Source organism: Rattus rattus, chromosome 2 (assembly GCF_011064425.1).
Source record: "Rattus rattus isolate New Zealand chromosome 2, Rrattus_CSIRO_v1, whole genome shotgun sequence".
NCBI lineage: Eukaryota > Metazoa > Chordata > Mammalia > Rodentia > Muridae > Rattus > Rattus rattus.
In genome coordinates, this window is record NC_046155.1 from 155,796,503 (window position 1) to 155,809,647 (window position 13,145).

Below are 13,145 nucleotides of genomic sequence, written 5' to 3' on the forward strand. Positions count from 1 at the left end.
GTTTTCTAAAATTTGAAATCTAGGAAAGGTTATTGGGAAATGGGAAGTGAAGCCATATGGAACATTAAAGTTCTGAAATAAGCCTTCTTGTATACCATAATACCAAAAATTAACCGGTAAGCCCCACCTACCGAGGGACCGGTAATTTCCTGGAATGCTGGGAATTGTAGTTCTTGGAAAATATCAAACGCCTGGCAAAGTAGAGTGGCCTATAGGTTTGTTCTTATAAACCTGCAACACGTGGCTAGAGGCCACTCTTAGCTGGGAAATTTCAGGGAATGGCTCTGAACTAAGTCCATCTTTTGGTCAGTATTTAATATTTAATAAAGCTTGCTTTAAATTTGGCCCAAAAAGCTGGAATTGGTTTATTCTCTGGAGAATCTCAGGGTTAACACATGCTGGGAACCTGCTATGGTTCCCTAAGGAAAAGCGTCTATTCTTGCTTATAGGTAAAAGTTACAAACGAAACAAAACAGAAATAAACAACAGCAGCAGCAACAACAAAAACCAGTGCATAATAAAAACAGTGTTGAAGGGGCTGGTGAGGAGGAAAAAAAGAATGGGGGGGGGGCTGAACAGTGAAAATACCCGGAACAATAGAATGAAGATTGTTATTCCTAATGGGGAGTATGAGAATAAACGGAGAGTGTTGAAAGTCTCTCCGGGGCTAACCCACGCTAGCCCTGGCTGGCCTGGACTATCTATATACCAACTGTTGGAATCATAGGCACATGCCACCGTGCCCAACTCCACATATGCTCTTGTTCTTCTCTCTGAGAACAGACTACATGAGTGAGACCAGAGCTTTAGGGCCTGAGGGCAGATCTTGTCATCCTTACTGGACGTGGTTACTGGACCTAGGTCTGTCTAAGCCTAAGCAGTGTCAGGATTGATGGAAGGGATGGAACTGTGAGGTCTGTGTGTGTGCATGTAGCTGCCAGGTCCAACCACCCCTCCTAGTCATTTGTTTGCAGTTTTTCTTTAATTGCATATGCATGGGAGTAGGGGGAAGGGTATTTGCCGCTTAGAGCTTAGAGAGTATCCTGGCTGGGGAAGGGGTTAACTGAAGAGAGAACTCTACTTAATACCAAAGAACTGATCATCCCTGCCATACTTGCGTGGTATTGTATCCTAATAACTTTTCTTCTTCACTACCTCTGCTGGGTGGTGGGCTGCAGGAGAGGTTGAACACCTATTAAGAATAGGTTGCAACAACAGATTGGGAAAAGATCTTTACCAATCCTACAACTGAGAGGGCTTATATCCAAAATATACAAAGAACTCAAGAAGTTAGACTGCAGGGAGACAAATAACCCTATTAAAAAAAATAGGGTTCAGAGCTAAACAAAGAATTCACAGCTGAGGAATGTTGAACGGCTAAGAAGCACCTAAAGAAATGTTCAACATCTTTAGTCATAAGGGAAATGCAAATCAAAACAACCCTGAGATTCCACCTCACACCAGTCAGAATGGCTAAGATCAAAAACTCCGGCAACAGCAGATGCTGGCGAGGATGTGGAGAAAGAGGAACACTCCTCCACTGTTGGTGGGATTGCAGATTGGTACAAATGTAAAAGGGGGTGGGGGTGTTCTATGCCTGCCCTTGCTCAGGGAAATGAGAAGGAAGCTTTTTTTTTTATTTTATTTTAAAAGCTTCAGGCACTATAGCTGGGTCCTGAGGACACCCTTGACTACAGGCTGCTGCAGCCCACACCAGGTCCCCCTTCTCATCCATGGGAACAGTGTCAGCCTTACTGTCTCATTCCCTCTTCGGATGATTCTTAGAAAACCTCCAGTCCACTCCGCCTGGCTGGCACTGGACCTGAAGGACTGCTGACTTAATTGCTTTTGCAATCGCGTTTGGCCTCACCATCCTTTAGATAACCAATCCTAATGGACACCTAATAGCATCCTAGACCCCAATGTTATTTGAGACTTATATAATTACTGTCAGTGATCAAGGAAATGGAAAGGGATTCCCACCTCCTACATTCCAGATTTCTCTTGTCTCTGCTCCAAGCTCCCTCTCTCCTTCCCCTCCCCCATCTCTCTGTTCTTTCTGTTTCCCCACCTAACTCCTCTGAGCTATGAAGTTAAAAACACATCAGATTCAGTAACGGAGCAACCCCCTTATTGGCCTTCACCTTCAGTTTCTTCTCCCCACCCTTCCCCATCTCTCTCCCCTTCTCCCTCTTCAGCCACAGGCTGTCCTAATCATCCCTGTCTGACACTCACTTTTAGCCTCCTGTCAGTCTTGCATTATGGGGACATCAGACCCAGATTACCCTCTTGATGACCTCACAGGAGTTGCCACGGATGACTGAGGGGGTGGGGCTCCCTCAGACCTGACTCCTGCCATCTCTGACATGAAGTCCTGAGTCGTCGCCATGGTATCAAGGCAGACCATCTCCTTCCTTCTGGACATTGGAGTCTCTTACTTGGTACTGATGAAGTTTTGAGGATCCACCTCCCTTCTTCATTCCTTTATTGATGGGGCAGGCAGATAGTATTACCAACAGCACCAAATCCTACCACATAGTTGTGTCTTTAGGGGGATCCCTCCTGCCCATTTCCTCCTAGCAGTACCTGTCCTGTCCCCTTGCTAGAGAGGGACCTCTTAGCCAAAGTGGCAGTTTTTGTTTCCGTTGGTCCTCCCATCTGTTTGACCCCAGGTTTGCTGGCCAGTCCCCTCTTCCTCCCCCTGCAAGTCATAAATTCCATTATACCTTTTCTCTTCCTGGCCTCCCGCATGTATGCATGGGTGCGAGACACTCAAACCCCTTTGTAGCCAAGCACCATCCCCCTTTCACCATCTAACTACAAAGCCTTTCACTCGTTTCTAGGGTGAGACATCACCCAACCACCTGGTCCTGGTTGTTTGGAAGTTTCGTCTGCCTATTTTGTGCATGCATGTGTGTTTTCTGGTGTGGACAGAAGTCTTGTGGCAAACATGGAAGCTGGGATAAACAGGTTGAATGTATGGATGATGGCTGCCACTGAATAAACTGATCTCCTTTGAGCCTGTGTGCTTTCTGTGCTCTGTGTTTATTGGTTGTGTTTTGCTTTCTGTGGCACTGCCAGCCGCCAGCCACCACTGCTAATGCCACTCACCATAGCTGCTTTGATAACCTGGGCTCAGAGTTGATCTCTGGGCTTTCTGGTCACTAGATTCAGTTTAGTAGAGAATCAAATGTCTTTTGGGTATGTATAATAATATTAAAGTTGTTTTATGCCATCCTGTTTTATCTGAATACTAGCTCTGGAGCTGGGTTAAGGCTCTCTTGCCTTTAGACCCACCATGTTTGCTTAAAGGTTTTCTCCAAAATCTAGGATTTGTGTCAGGTGTGCCACATGACTGTGACAGAGAAAAGAGAGCAAAACTAGACAAAAGGATTTAAAGGAAGTTTTTTGCAATGACTTTTCTCTTTTATTCATGTCCTTGGTAAATGGTTAGTTGGGAAATGTGAATGCTTTTGTCAGTTCTGAGGGTCCAAGAATGTGAGGATGTTAAAGTTGGTGTTTTAAGGTATGTAAATGTAAGTTGTAAATGTCTAAAAAAGTAATCGAAGGTAGTGAAAAGATGTTACAGATTTCCTTCATCCTCTATTTTGAAGGCTCGAGTTTTAATATTGGTCCGTGAAGTTCTGATAAGACGATAAAGCACTGAATACGATTGTCAGTCACAAGCTCAAGATTGTAAATTACCTTTGGTTGTCTTCTAAGTTTAGACTTGAAGATGCTTCTCATCATGCTGAAAAAAAAATCTCTGCCAAATCTGTGTTCAGCTCTCTGGATGGAGAAATAAAAAGTTTATACTTCTTAATCCAGAGCTTCTGTGTTCAGCTCTCTGGATAGAAAACAAAGGGTCACGCTTTAACCTACAGCTTGTGCTATGACTTGAAGGCATGACATCTGTTAGCCGATTTTTCTACAGTGTGAATTTCTGTATAACAGTGGCAATGCTAATACATCTAAAACTTTTATCTCTTTTTATAAACAGACAACTCATATAAGCTTCAGGGAGTCCAGGGAGTCATACAGTTTGGCTTCATCTCTCACAGGTCAAACAGACTTGTTGGGAAGTGGTCCTGTACACTGTGTATTCTGATACTGATTTCTGTATCATCTGTCTGTAGTCCTGATGAATAGCATGGCCAAGCATCTTCAGTCCCAGTGTTATGTAAATATTCTTCTCCAGCACTTTCTGATGAGTCAATAAAGAGTTGACTCAACCTGTGACTAGGCAGAGGAGGAAGGAAGGCCGGAGCTCTGACCCCAGCCAAAGGAGAGCAGAGAGAAAGAGGAGAGGAGGAAGAGAAAAGGTGGCCATGAAGCAGAGGGTCTAGGAGGAGTCTTGATAAGGAGGTCACCAAGGGATTCACCATGAGGTTGTGATAGGAGAGCAGCTATGAGGACACACAGGGACGGAGCTAGGCAGACCAAGACTCAAACTGCAACTAACACAGTGCCTGTGGCTGGGAGGTAACTAGCTTAGAGGGTTAGACTAGCTTAGGACCGGCCCCGCTCAGGTTTTCAGCTTGTTAATAATAATACCAGATTTCTGTATCTATCATTCAGGAGCTAAAACAGGTATGGGAACCCCCCAAAAAGTTTCATTTACAGAGACTCGGGTAATTACAGCTTAGATTTTCCCATCTGCCTATTCCTAAGTGTGTGTACTCTCTCTCTCTCCCTGGTTGTGGGACTTTTCCCCTCTCACAACTACCAGGACTGTGGGCCTGGAAATTCCAAACGTAAGATTTTCCTTTAAGTTTCTAAACTTTAACGTCTGTCCTTAGTGGATATCTATCTCCACTCAGCCGACAGACACCATCCAGGAATCAGCTGGGAACTACAAACTGTTCCAAATGGCTGCAAGCCCTGGTATGAACTACTGGTTTATACTAGCTAAAGCTGCTATGAACCGGTGCAGCTGATGTGAATAATCCTATCTCTTCAGCTAGGTCTGCTAACCAGATGCTTCTGATGAATGTCCCATTAGCTGAATCCCCTCCAGGCCTTTTACCAGCATTCCGTCTTTCCTGGGTCCTGACAATGACATCCTAATTTCAGCAGGAAGTAGCTGCAGAAGAAAGCACACCCCTCCTTATTTTCTATGAAGGCTGACGTGTTAGGTCAAAAGGAAACTCCCTGGCAGATGGGACAAAATAATTACTACCGTGCCTACCGCCATACTAGGAAAGGTACCTGTTAGAGTGAAGTAGACCCAAACCTATCAACAGGTAGATTTCATTAGCTCAGGCAGTTTTACAACACGATAGGGCATTTGACCTGCTTTATGCAAGACAAGGAGGTTATCGCATGGCCTTAAGAAGAATTCTTGTTTCTATTTAAACCACTTGACAAACACGAGAGACAACTGGGAAGAATTAGATCTCCTAACAGCGGAGAAGGGTGGCCTTTTTCCAGGGAGGAATGTTGCTTCTATACCAACCAATGGGATATTGTGAGAGATAAGATCCAACAGCTCCAGACAGATCTCCAAAAATATTATCAGGCCCTGGCTACAGAACTGGAGGCCTGAAACTCCTGTTTACACCCAGATGGTGAAGATAGAGCTTGTCCTTGTGGATTCACCCCCCCGTACAGCAGGACGTAGTTTAATGATGACATCACCCTCTTTCCTGACCACTGATTGGTTATCAATAGTAAAAAAGTAAAAAATAGTAAAAAGGGGAAGAACGTAGGGTAACAGGACACTGGAAAATCCCCCTGCTCATGACTTGACCCCAAACTCTGAGACTTAGAAGTCCCAACCCTCATGACTCAGCGTTAATGGCTGAACGATACTTTAGGGTTAACAGGTAAGCACCCTGCTTTTCAGTGAGCTCACTGCAAAGATCCTAGAAAAGCTTGTTCTTCAGTCCAGCCCTGTGATATCTCTCTTTTCATCCAGAGGCAGCCACCATTCTTGGTTAATCCCCAATAAATCTCTTGTGTGAGGTTTGTTACATGATGTGATTTTTGTGGCTCCTGACCATCAAAATGTCCTTATGCTGGGAAAAACTCTTACACATTTCCCTACAAGAAATACCATATGGGCAACAGAAAATGGTCAGAATGCCTGGTCCTTGGCAGCCTCACAAAAAGCTCCTCTCCCGGTTCTGCTGGGGGCACTGGCACACTCGGCCAAACCCTTATCTCCTGGCTTTTATAAAATCTCTTTTATTAGTCTTGAAGATGCTGTGTCCCCAGTTTGGGTCAAAATTGAATAAATTAGTTTTCCTCATTTTTTTAATCTACTTTATGTTCTTTTTCTCTTCTTGTAGGGTATGTCAGGTCTCACAGAGGGGCTCCTTCTCACACTTCTGGCCAAAAAACAGAGAGGTTGTCCTTACAGACCACACCAGCCCCGGGCTCCATTGATGCCCTTAGCAATCCTGCTCTCTGGACTCCCATAGGACTTTCACCCAGCCATGGCATCACCCTGCAGCCGCTGCAGCACAAACCAGTGCTCAGCAACACAGTGTCCTCCCTACTGCCATCACAATTCATACCGCACCACAGAGAGCTCTTCACGCAGCGTGCCAGGGTTCTAACTTCTGCCCGCTAAGGCCATGAATCTTTGTTGCTAAGAGTCCAGATTCCTTCTGTATCCCGGCAAAGATAACGCTGTCACCTGAAGATAACACCACCTGAAGATCCAAGCATAAACAGATATTCAAGATGCCAGTTACAATTTCCCTCAGGAAAACGTCAATGAAGCACAAGTTCACCAACAATTTTGGAGTTTTGAGTCTTTGTCAGCTGTTTTCCTGTAGAAACTGTCATGATGGAGCCCATTCCATAACGGTACTGAAGCCACCATCAAAGTACTTTAGTACAGTCAGAAAAGGCTTCAGAATGTCGACGTGTAAAAGTCGGTCTTACATTGGCAGGGGACTTATTCTCTCTCTCTCTCTCTCTCTCTCTCTCTCTCTCTCTCTCTCTCTGTGTGTGTGTGTGTGTGTGTGTGTGTGTGTGTAGAGGCAATACACTGAATATTATGAAAAATGCACTCATTTGGTGTTTCCACAGACTTCAAAGGTTTCTTAGTTAACTTCTTTTTTAAAAGTGAAGCCCTAAGAAACATTGAGGTGAAGGTCTGAAATGAACCTTCTAGTATATATGATATTTACTGAGAGCACTTTGAGGTCTCATGAGAACAAGACGTCAGAATTTTCTAAAAGAATGTTGAGTACACAGAAACTATGTAGAGCCAGAAGGTAGGTGTGTGTGTGTGTGTGTGTGTGTGTGTGTGTGTGTGTGTGTGTGTGTGTGTAGGTTTGTCAAAGCGTTAAAAAAAATTCCAGCACTGCAGAGGCCTAATGAGAACACAAGAATAAAGTGAAGGATTTGGTGAACACTATCTAGTCTGGCTGTTCTTAAGCTCTTTGTGTACAACAGGGAAGCCTTAAATTCACAATAATCCTCCTGCCTCTGCCACCTCAGTAAGTGTTGGGATCACAAACATGTGTCACCACTCCCTGCTTCACAGACAGTTTTGATATTCCCACTGAAAGAAGACAGGAGTGTTAGTCTTGTGAGCAGTTTTAGGGTCAAAGTACAGCTCCGGGATTCCTAAAAGTCTAGGCTCAGACATTTGTCTCCATATGTCAAAATTATAATAAAACTACAAAAGATTAATTTAATGCAAAATCAATCTGCCCATTGGTTTGCATCTCCTTAGATTATCATTATCCACAACCACTAATTACATACACTTACCACCTTGGTTTTCCAGAATCAAACAATTTCCATATGTTCACCTTTCCAGCAATAGTCCTACAGCTGGCTACTGAATCACACCATCAAGACAACAGAATGTTCTAGTTTCCTCTCTGTGGTGATGGTAAACGCCATGATCAAAACCAACTTGGGGGATTAATTGGTTTAATTCAGCTTTCAGGCTATATAGTTCATCTTTGAGTGAAGTCAGGGCAGGAACTCAATATTCAGCTAGCTTTCTTATATAGCCCAAGATCATCTGCCTAGGGAATTGTGCTACCCACAGTGGGTAACCCTCTACATCAGTAACCAAAGGACCACCCTCACCCCCACCCCCACCCCTAGCCAATCTGATCTGGGCAATCCCTCAATAGAGACTCCTTCTAAGGTGACTTTCTTTAGGCTGTCAAGTTTACAATTAAAGATAACTAGAACACTTGGCTCCTTGAGTTGATGAACCATTAGGAAAAACTACATGTCTCCTTCTTCTTTGTTCTCAGTGGAATCAACCAAAGAAGAGGTGCAGAAGCTGCCATGGGAACTTGGATTGCATTTTCATTCCCTAGTGGACAGTATTGACCACATGCATGGACTTAAATTTCATCTTGCAAAACTGTTCACTGTTTTGTATGTATGTGAAGGCACTTACATACCTTCTGAGCCTTTGCTCAATTAATTTTTTTCTTTACTGTTTTGACAGTCCTATCAGTGTAGTGAGACTACTTACACATTCTTTCCCTTTCTGTTCCTATGGTCTATGAATTTGGCCCAGCATGGAGACCTGGAGTGTCCTCACCTCTCATCTCCCCTTTCCAAAGGCCCATCCTCATGCCTGCAGGGAACTCCCAGCTCCACTTTCTTTGCGCTTAGCTTTAAGTTCACCAGGCTATGAGCCTGTTCACACTACATGCTCTTCTAGAAGTTTTACTATCACTTCCTTGTCCTAAAAGACCATGCTTTGCACATGGACCTGTCCACACGGACAGTAGCTGAGTGTGGTCTCAACATAATTCTTTTCGGAAAGTGGTAGTGTTTGTTCTTCATGGTCCTTGAGAACTCTTACTATTTTTGGTTGTGAGTCTAGCCTTTTAACGGCTGAGCCATCTCTCCAGCCTGGTCCTTGAGAACTCTTGACAGGATGAGGGTGAGAAATGCCTTCTCTGTGGTAACTAGACTTGCTGATGTTATTTCTAGTTTCCAGGACTTGAGTCAGGTGAAGGTAGAGCCTGAAACCCAGGAGCCCTTCACTTCTGGGATGCTGGGACTGCCCCTGCTAAGCGCAGGTGAGTGGGCAAAGGCACAAGGCCCAGGGAAAGGCAGGTGAGTTGTCTCTTATCTCCCCAGAGGGCTCCTGGGTCAGGGTACAAGACTGCAGTTGGCAGTACCAACCTCAGTGACCATACAACAGGGTCTGTGATTCTTCATGCCACGTAGTTTTCTCTGTCCCACCCTTCACTGTTCCAATGATTTGTCTGTGGCTACTGAATACAGGACAGGGACAGACTACAGCACTCCTGGGGTTACACCAACAAAGATCCATCAGTGGAAAGCCAATTCTACCTCGTAAAAGAATTGAGGAAAACATAACAAAAAACTAGCCCCTGCTCATCAAAACATGGAAAAAGTACACAGGGAAAAAGCCCTTATGTGATGGACATAAGAGAGCCAGCACTGTGCATATAGTTAGCAAGGAATAAAATCAGAACTGGGGTCCTGAGGACTGTCAGTCAGAGCTAGTGGATTGCAGATACTAGCCTGCCTGGCAGGAGACAGTTGGCTTGAGTCAATACTGAATTTTAGGGCACATGTGTTACACACAAACAAGGGCTTCTTCACCTTTGTCTCTCTTCCTTAGTGGCCCACAGAACCCTAACATTCACATCCTGGAGAAGCTAAGACTCCGGCCATGCCAGTATCCTGACCTCTGTGCTGTATCTGTGAGCCAGGGACAACCTTACCTGGATGGCAGCTATTTAACCTTTCTGGGCCCATTTGCACTCTTCAGTGAAGATGTTCACTAGATCTTAGAGCTATGACACCCAAAGTATCTGCTGAGGGATCTCTCCTGGAGCTGGTGTAATTGCAGACAGAAGTGTTAAGATAGAGACTCCTTAGTGTGGAGTCACGATACTGAGTGCCTGAAAGTGTGAGAAAGGGGGACCAGAGATGGGAAATGAAAGTGGCTGTTTCTGGAGGTGCAGCTGGGGGAACAGAAAAGGGTCCATATCATATCCATCTGCATTTGTGTTCTGTGGGGTAGTGTACCCCTTTCTCATCTTCTTCTAAAGATGGAAAATTTTCTCTTCTCTAAGATGCTGTATAGAATCCCCAAATCCATGTCTCTAGAGGAGCAGGCCCAAGTAGCAGGGAGCCCTTTTGTGCTATGGAACAGGGCCTCTTCACCTCAGGCCAGATGATCATCCCTCACCCTCCATAAACCCCAGAGAGAGTTAACCAGGGTGCATAACCAGTGTCATCATCTGCAGACATGTGAGCTGCCAGGTTCCTTGTCTCCACTGCTTGTCACTCCTCTGGATAACTGCCACGGAGGCACAAGGCAACTTTCATATATAAGAATTGTGTTTCAGGCTGGTCCATCTGCATCAGTCCCCCGGATCTTTATTTACTCAAGTTTAAGCGATTGTTCTAGGAGACAGAATCACACAGGCACTATTCAGAAGACACAGGTAGTAGTGCATCCCAGAAACGCTCCATTTCCAAACCATACTGTGTTCCCTGGAGTGTCAAAGGAGAGACAGGATATCAGAAGCACAGATGGTCCCTGTTTCCCGACTGAGAAACCCAGGGCATGAATGGACCCCAATTCTTGGGCAATCTTGGACTAATGGACAGCCACTGCTGATTTCTTTCTGCTAACAGAAATGTGCACTGACCTTGTATTTGCATTGTGTACATCTGTCTTTTAGATCAATTCCTAAATGCAAAAAAAAAATGTAGCTGGATAGTGTGGCATTCTGAGAATCATGGTCATATTGCTCACGATGGGTAGGCAATTCTTGATGGATATGGGAGAGATAAGTTTCTACCTACTGAATACAGGACAAAACACTTTGGCTGGAGATGAACTGTGAGACACAAATGTTAAGCATAAAAAGTGAGACATTCCTATTTCTGTAATTATATAGTAGTTGGGCTTGAGGTTGGGTGACACCTGAGTTGATCAGAGATAAAATAAGGTTATATATATATATATCTCACACATACACGTACTCTCCAAATCCTGACACTAAGAGAAAGGACCCAGGTTAGTTAGCAGTTTGCTTCAGCCTCACCCACATTTCTAAAAGAAAACCAGACCCCTAGCAGATGGAATTGTGGTGTCCATCAAGATCTGCTTCCTGAGCTCTGCCCCATTTTCCACAATGAATGCTGCTCTAAGATGAGATGGTTTGGAGAAATCAGAGCTTGGTCCTGGGCTCTTGGGGGGACCCAGATACAGGTGCGTCCTCGGCACTGCCCTCAGCAAGTTGCTATTGTCATAGGGAAGTTGTAGACAGGTACATCCATGATGGATTATAGCAGGTATGGGGGGTGGGGACAGCTGAGTGGTAGAGCCACCAGCATGAGCCTGTTGTCAATTGGGGGTGGTAGTGCTGGTGTTCGGATTTAGCACATGTGCTATAGTATGCTTTCATGCAGGATTCTAGAGACGCAAGAACCAGACTCAGTTACAAAACAACATAGTCTTAGTACTACAATCCAGCATAGCTGAGTCATAATTCCCACTTTACAATCAGAACTCATGCTAAGTTACTTATTAGGAAAGGTAATGAGTGACGGTTTAGAGGTCTAGGGTTGAAAAAACATGGATATAGACTGAAAGCAACTGCCAGCTTCACACAGCTTTGTATTGAGTACTCTGGGCTGGCTACCTTTCACTCTGGCCTTACCTCTGTGAAGTCTTCAAGGCCAATTTGACAGGGCTGGGTACATGTCTCACAGGGATGTAGACAAAACTGAGTAGTATGAAACAGGAAAAATGAATTTCTGTGTCATTTTCCAGGATGTAGCAGCACAGGTATCCTGGTGTCCTTTCTTAGTGCAAATGGTAGTTGTAGGTGCACACTTCTAGTAAAAGTACCACCAGTGAGATTATCTCCTTTATACACCTCCTAAAATGCAGTCTAAAGATGAGAGAACTGCCCTTACCGGGCAGGAATTCCTCACTGGAATGCTCATCCAATCTTAGCTAGACCTAACCTGTGGACATCAGTGAGGAGAGTCTGCCCAACTGCCCCATCACCTCGCCCTACAGGACTAGGTTTACAGGTAGGTCTTTTCCACCCCTAGAGTCTAGGGACTTGGCAAAACCCAGGAGTGATACAGTAGAACCTGGAAGCACAAAGGAATTGGCATGGTGTAGGGGGAAGTGTTGTTTTCCTAATTGGTTCTTGATTTGGTCAATAAAGAAAGCAGAAGTCAATCTCGGGGTGGGTGGGGTGGGTGGAAGCTGGGACTTCCAGATCCCAGGAGAGGAAGAGCAGACATAGGGAGAGAGGAGGGAGCTCTTCAGGCAAGGCTTTGGAGCAAGAAGGACACAACAGCCATGTAAGGACTTAGGGCATCCAGAACTGGTGGCCTCTTCCACTGGCGGATGGCTGATATAAGATAGCTGATAAGTTTAGGGCTAGAGATCTCTGTGCCCAGCAATTGTGTTATCTGGAAAGTTTTAAAGTAATAAAGTGGTCTAGTGTTTTCCTTCCTTGGACCTAAGGTGGGTAGGAGAAAGAGAAGACAGGGGGTTGATGGTGGCTTGACAAAGCTAGCCTGGAGGAAGAGGTAGAATGTAGGCTGGTGGGAGCGCAGCCTGGGGCAAAGGAGGAAGCGAGCTTTTTAAAATTACAAGCAACAGTACGGTTGATGTAAACAAGGGAGGATATTCTGAATAGTTGTTGGTGCAACACAACATATCAAAGTAAATCTTGCCGTTCAATTTCAAGGTTCATGTTAAGTCAGAGCAGAGATCCAGGAAGAATCATCTAAGTGGTTATGGTACTGGTTCTCCTTAGAGCTGATGAGGTATAACTTAGGTCCCAGTCATAGGAATGTCCTGGATCAAGCTCCATGTGTTTTATGTTCATCTCTGGGCCTCTCCACATTGGCTCAATTGGGTTTTCTCATAGTATATTGGCCTTCATATGACTTGATTTTACTGAATGGCAGAAGCTTTCACGAACAAGCATCCAGATAAGAAATGTAGACACTCTACTGCTTTTAGCGTGGCCTCAAACACCATGTTATTTCTGTTATATTTTACCTATTGAACTTGGAGATGATAGGGATAGACTCATCTTTCCATAGTCTAGTCAGACTCACATTGTAAATACACTTGGGAGGTAGAAACAGAAGATTCAAGATTTCATAGCCATCCTCTGCTAACTGAAATTAGAATATAG